Consider the following 6,688-nt stretch of genomic DNA (forward strand, 5'->3'; position numbering starts at 1 on the left):
CCATTAATTTTAGCTGCTATGTACAGCACACTCCGCAGTCCACAGGTATCATGCTCTTACTCCAGTTACCTCACTCCCTCTTTCAGAGGGAGAAGAACCTCATTTTTATGGGCTGAATTATGTCCCGCCCCCCCCAATCATGGGTTGAAGTTCTAATCCCCAGTATCTCAGAATATGACCGTAATTGGAGATAGGGTGTTTGCAGAGGCCGCTAGGGTGGGGTCTAATCCAATATGACTGGTGTTTTTATGAGAAGAGGAGATTGGGAGACAGATGTGTACAGAGGGAAGGCCACACAAAGGCACAGGGAGAAGAGAGCCATCCAGTAGTTGAGGAGAGCAGCGTGGAACAGATCTTTCCTTCAGGGCCCTCAGAAAGAACCAACCATGGTGACACTTTGATCTCAGACTTCTTCTAGACTCCAGAACTGTGAAAAAATAACTTTATCTTGTTTAATCCAGCCCGCCTATAAGACTTTGTTATGGCAGCTCTAGCTAATTTGTATAGTCTGATTGTCTAACCTTAACCCTAGAAATTTGCTTGGCACTCTGATCTCTCTGAAACTCTTTTACGAGGCTCAGACTTGCAAGTCTCTCTAGGCAGGTCAAACCTTAAGACAAGACAAGGATATTTTCCAGGTAGCCATGCAGTCACACCTCCCAAGGGCTTATAGAATCCAGTCTCTTTCCTGAAGTCAAGTCAGCACAACTAGCCAAACTTACAGAGTTGACTCAGATCTGTCAGCTAGCAAGCCATGGCATGCTGTGTTAGCATAGACACCACAGCAGATGTGCCTTTGGAATGGTTCATAATTCTGCCATGCTATGGAAACAGCTGGGGTTTCTTTCTTAGCTGCTGCTGGTACTCCCATTAAGCACAGTAAGCAAGTTTGAGCTTTACTAGATGCCTTGCTCCTTTTTAAGGAATGACATACATTTAAGCTGGAAGCTCGTATGAGAACACACCAATGAGGCAAAAGAAAATATTTTGGCTGAGCACTATTCTAAAGAGGCTGCCCTCACCCAAGCCTGATAGGTTCAGTAAACTTAAAGACAATCTGGTCACTCTGGATCACTTTATGAAACCCTGAGGAAACTTCAATCACAAACACCAGTTTCTTAAAAAATATATGGGAAGAAATTTGGGTTTACGCTCCAATCAGGTAGGTTATAGAGTCACCAAGACAGCTTTTTGGCCTCTCCACACCCTCTGAAGTGGAGACCGCAACAACTAGACCAAACCAAACAAAACAAAACAAAACAAAACAAAACAAAAAAACCCCAAAAACCAAAAACAAAAACGGATAACTTGCACACCATGACCCATGAAGTCAACTGACTTGAAAATTATTCTAGGGTAACATTAGGGAAAATCTTAATTGGATGTAAGAGGATATCCCCAGTGAATATTGCACCTGCCAAAATCATAAACCTGGAAAATCTGTGAAGGTGGGATATGGACAGGAACCACAGCCTTAAGACCATTTGAATATTTGTAAAAAGAAATTACACAACTCCCCATGACCATCTGTCTTTCCCCTAGATGGCTAGAAGCATCCACTTGCCAAAAGGCGATAGCTCTTACCTTGGTTCAAAAATCAACTACAGTTTTGTTTGTTTGTTTTTCCTACTTGGGGAATACCCAACTTATCTTTTCAGTGATGGGGGTACTTGTTTTTACTGGGATCATAATTAAGGAACTTTGTAAGGTCTTTCCCTAAAATTCAGAAGTCAGGAAACGACAGATGTTGGCGAGGATGCGGAGAAAGGGGAAGGAACCCTCCTACACTGTTGGTGGGAATGCAAGCTGGTGCAACCACTCTGGAAAACAGTATGGATGATATAGATATAGATATAATCAGTGGTACTACTTTAAAGTGAAAACTTGCTAAACACTCTGAAAACTTATAGCCACCACAGCCTAAGGTATTCCTATGGGTATCAATGGCCTTCCAATCATCTCCCTCTGTCAATCGTAGATTTTCACTTTATGAATTTTTCACAGACAGATAAATGAGATTGGACATAATGCCCTCTATTTTAGGCTCCACTGTGTTGCAAGCAGATGTAGACAAATTCTGTAAGGGACTAATGTAATACATTCAGACTTATTCCCAATAGGTATAAGCCACCCTTCTGGAGGAGCTGTCTCCTGAGCATGTGTACAACTTAAAACCAAGAATCTTTGTCTCCCGGAAGAGATCCCAACAAAAGATCCACTGGAGCCTCATTGGAAGGGCCCTTATTAACTTGCTCTTTATCACCAACACTGCAGTCAAGCTATAAGGAATAGATCTTTGGGCTCATGTGTCCCAGCTGAGAAAATGTCAACCTCAGACTGATTGTGTTTCTCCTTTAACTGGAAACTTTAAACCGAGGGTTTCTTCATATCCCTCCAAAGCATTAGACTACAAGAAGGAGACAGCTTTACCAAGAAAATCAGAACAAGTAGATGACCTTGGATTTTGAAAACCTGCCACCCAAGACAACGGAATAAGATCTTTGTTTCAACTTCACCACATTGTTTTATACCCTAACTCTGCTACTTATTATTTACATCCTTAAGTTTGAATTTGTGCATCTCTGCAGAGTCACCCCCAAGTGCTGATTGAGAAGATCTTTCCCAAACTCTCCATCATACTGTTTTTCCTTCCTTTTTCTTCCTGTCCCTTCCCTCTCCTTTCCCAAACACACAAAGCCTCTGGCATTTTCTAAGCCAGGCCTACACCTGTGAAGTTAATGTCATGCTGCTGTTTTGTCTCACCCTTGCTGTGGGCTCCGTGGTCCCTTTGTAAATATGTGTCCCTTACTCAGCTGGGACTCTCTCTCTCATCACCACTGCAGGTTAGAATGCAACCCCTACCCGGGCAGGACTGCAACAATAACTTCCACAATAAATACCCCTTATACTGTATGCCTTCAGAGAGGAGGGTCTTGATTTTTAGAGATGTATCCCGGTCTCTAATCCCAAATTTATGGGATTAGTTTGCTGTGATGAAACCTTCCTGACAGATGATTCTACAGAAGGAGCAGCCTACACATAATCTAGCTCAGGCAGAAAACTATACCCCTTCTTTGATGAGTTTCGATATACCCAGGAGTGCCACAAATGACTCACATTTAATTTGAGACTCAAGTGTCCACGGGTATTCCCCTACCAATGAGATAGGATCCTGTTTCTTTGCTCAGTATTTTTCCTTTTAAGATACTTAATCTCACGTTTTTGCAACGAGTTTGCTACCAGAACCCAGGTGTTGTGAAAACCACCACTAAATCGAAACCAAAATGGGAAAGGAAAAGACTCACATCAGCATCATCATCATCACTGGACATGTAGAATCGGGCAAGTCTACCACTACTGGTCATCTGATCTGCAAGTGTGGTGGGATCGACAAAAGAACTATCAAAAAAATTGAGAAGGAAGCTGCTGAGATGGGAAAGGGCTCCTTCAAGTATGCCTGGGTCTTGGATAAACTGAAAGCTGAACATGAATGTGGTATCACCATTGATATCGCCCTGTGGAGATTCGAGACCAGCAAGTATTATGTGACCATCACTGATGCACCAGCACACGGAGACATTATCAGAAACATGATTACAGGCACATCTCAGGCTGACTGTGCTGTCCTGATTGTTGCTGTTGGTGTTGGTGAACTTGAAGCAGGTATCTCCAAGAATAGGCAGACCCTTGAGCGTGCCCTTCTGATTTACACACTGGGTGTAAAACAACTAATTGTTGGCGTTAACAAAATGGATTCCCCTGAGCCACCCTACAGCCAGAAGAGATATGAGGAAATCGTTAAGGAAGTCAGCACCTACGTTAAGAAGATTGGCTACAACCCCAACACAGTAGCATTTGTTCCAATTTCTGGTTGGAATGGTGACAACATGCTGGAGCCCAGTGCTAACATGCCTTGGTTCAAGGGATGGAAAGTCACCCGTAAAGATGGCAATGCCAGTGGAACCACACTGCTTGAAGCTCTGGATTGCATTCTGCCACCAACTCGTCCAACTGACAAGCCCTTGCATCTGCCCCTCCAGGACGTCTACAAAATTGGAGGTATTGGTACTGTCCCTGTGGGCCGAATGGAGACTGGTATTCTTAAACCTGGCATGGTGGTCACCTGTGCTCCAGTCAATGTTACAACTGAAGTATAAGGTCTGTTGAAATGCACCATGAAGCTTTGAGTGAGGCTCTAGCTGGGGACAATGTGGGCTTCAATGTCAATAACGTATTTGTCAAAGATGTTTGTTGTGGCAAGGTGGCTGGTGACAGCAAAAATGACCCACCAATGGAAGCAGCTGGCCTTAGTGATTATCCTGCGCCATCCAGACCAAATCAGTGCCGGATTTGCACCCGTGCTGGATTGTCACACAGCTCACATTGCTTGTAAATTTGCTGAGCTGAAGGGGAAGATGGATGATTGTTCTGGAAAAAAGCTGGAAGATGGTCCCAAGTTCTTGAAATCCGGTGATGCTGCCATCGTTGATATAGTTGCCGGCAAGCCAAGCCTATGTGTGCTGAGAGCTTCTCTGACTCTCCTCTTCTGGGCCATTTTGCTGTTCATGACATGAGACAGACGGTTGCTGTGGGTGTCATCAAAGCAGTGGACAAGAAGGCAGCTGGAGCTGGCAAGGTCACCAAGTCCACCCAGAAACCTCAGAAGGCTGAATGAATATTATCCCCAATACCTGCCACCTCAGTCTTAATCAGTGGTGGAAGAACAGTCTCAGAACTGTTTGTGTCATTTGGCCATTTAAGCTTAATAGGAAAAGACTGGTTAATGATCACACAATGCATCATAAAACCTTCAGAAGGAAAGGAGAATGTTTTGTGGATCATTTGTTCTTTTGTGTGTGTGGCAGTTTTAAGTTATTAGTTTTTAAAATTAGTACTTTTGAATGGAAACAACTTGAGCAAAAATCTCTGTCACAGAATTTTGAGACCCTTTAAAACAAAAGTTTAATGAGAAAAAAAAGACATTTAGTCTCACCAATTTAATGAGATTTTTGTCTCTTTATTTTGTCTCTTTAGATCAGAGTTATAAGCCATCTCTACCAAATCAGAAGAGTAATCTGTGATGAGACACATCCATTATTACCTGATGATGAAAAGGAACTGTGCAAGGAAACCAATAGTCTAGGCATCAATTTTGGGGAACCCATCACCTCTCAAAATAGATTTTATACTGCAGTTATCACCGGAGGGGAGCCCTATGGCCTACAAAATTACACAGTGGATGGATGGATGTAATGCCTGAGAATTCCATGCTGTCATCTATGAAGTTACCTGAGCTATCAGTGATACCATTGAAGGTATTGACGTACTTGCTTAACAAGTGAAGAAAGTTCAGAAGGCTGTCTTCCATCAACCGGCATCATCCTAGCACTAGGGGAGGAATAGGCACAGTCATTGGTGATGACTGCTGCAAGTGAAGTCCCAGAAACCTTTATCATGTCTTTTTCATGACTTAATACATCTATGAACATAACTAAAACATTCAGTAAGTGAACGGCAATCATTGTGACCTCTGGGAAGTTTTGGGTTAGTTTTAGGTGGCAGGAGATGGGACATCTTTTCCTACATATTCCAAATAAGACTGCAGTCCTTCTCACAAACGTTTCCCCCCCCCCCCTTCAGGGGCTAGTGACCACTCTTAAATCAATCCTATCACATTTAATCAAGAGCAGTGGTACCAAGCAGATCATCCAAGCCATAATTAAGGAAAACAAAAGACGAAATAACAAGCCTCTTCCACCTCTACTCAAGACATTTCTTTAGCTCCTGAACAGTCTTACTGATTTATATGTCCTCTTCTAGATGGACCGACTATGAGAAATAATCCATCTTCACCAAGAGGACTATGAAAAGACATAATAAAAGATTTCCGGTCCCCCCACCTTCTTTCTCTTTTCTCCCTCCCCCCCCTTTTTTTCTATCTCCCTCCTTTACTCGGCAAACTTTAGCTAAAAGATAAACTGCAGGCTTGCAAAACGAGTTCTTAAAAAATACTGTTCTCTTGTTTATTGAGATTGCACCAATGACCCCAAGCAAAGAGCACAAACAAACAAACAAACAAAAAACAGGAATGACCTCCAACCATGAGATGCAGTTGGAGTAGAAATCTGCTGCCTAATCCAAAACAGCAAGAACACCTACCTCGCTACCCTGTAAAACTCCAACTTTGCTTAAATTGAGGAGTCACTTGCTCTTTGTTTCCTGAGGCATATCAGTGGAATAAAGCCTCTAACCTCTATTTGAATCACTTAAATCATTTCCTTGTAACAGATCTTAAACCATCCATGACCCTGCTTAATTATCTTAATAAAAGAAACATATCCCCCCAAAGATTTATGAACAAACATATCCACTATAGTATTAATTGTAGTAGGAATAACCAGGGAAGTAGTTAAATAATTATGATAAAAAGCATTTGATGGATTTTTAGGTACCCATAAAATTAAGTTTTCCATTGTATTGGCTGATAAAAGGGTGTTTCAAAATTTTTTTTTTTATTCCAAAAGGTTGTGTAAAAATGTGTTTATACACTAACATCTTTTCAGTGATGTTTCTCTAGGCAAAGAGATTCTGGGTGATGGATTCATTGACCTTACTGCTTCCCCTCATTCTCTAATTGCCAGTATATATATATATATATATATATATATATATATATATATATATATAT

The 6,688-nt window shown here is 41.8% G+C and overlaps 1 pseudogene across 1 annotated transcript; it reads left to right on the top strand.

Moving 5' to 3' along the window:
- Positions 1 to 3,284: 3,284 nt before the first annotated feature.
- Positions 3,285 to 4,980, top strand: LOC118026593 (annotated as a pseudogene). The gene has a single exon (XR_004683629.1). The product of XR_004683629.1 is annotated as an elongation factor 1-alpha 1-like (transcript).
- The last annotated feature ends 1,708 nt before the right edge of the window (positions 4,981 to 6,688 follow it).

This window comes from Mirounga leonina, unplaced genomic scaffold (genome assembly GCF_011800145.1).
Source record: "Mirounga leonina isolate KUSES-001 unplaced genomic scaffold, KU_Mleo_1.0 Mir_244, whole genome shotgun sequence".
Taxonomy (NCBI): domain Eukaryota; kingdom Metazoa; phylum Chordata; class Mammalia; order Carnivora; family Phocidae; genus Mirounga; species Mirounga leonina.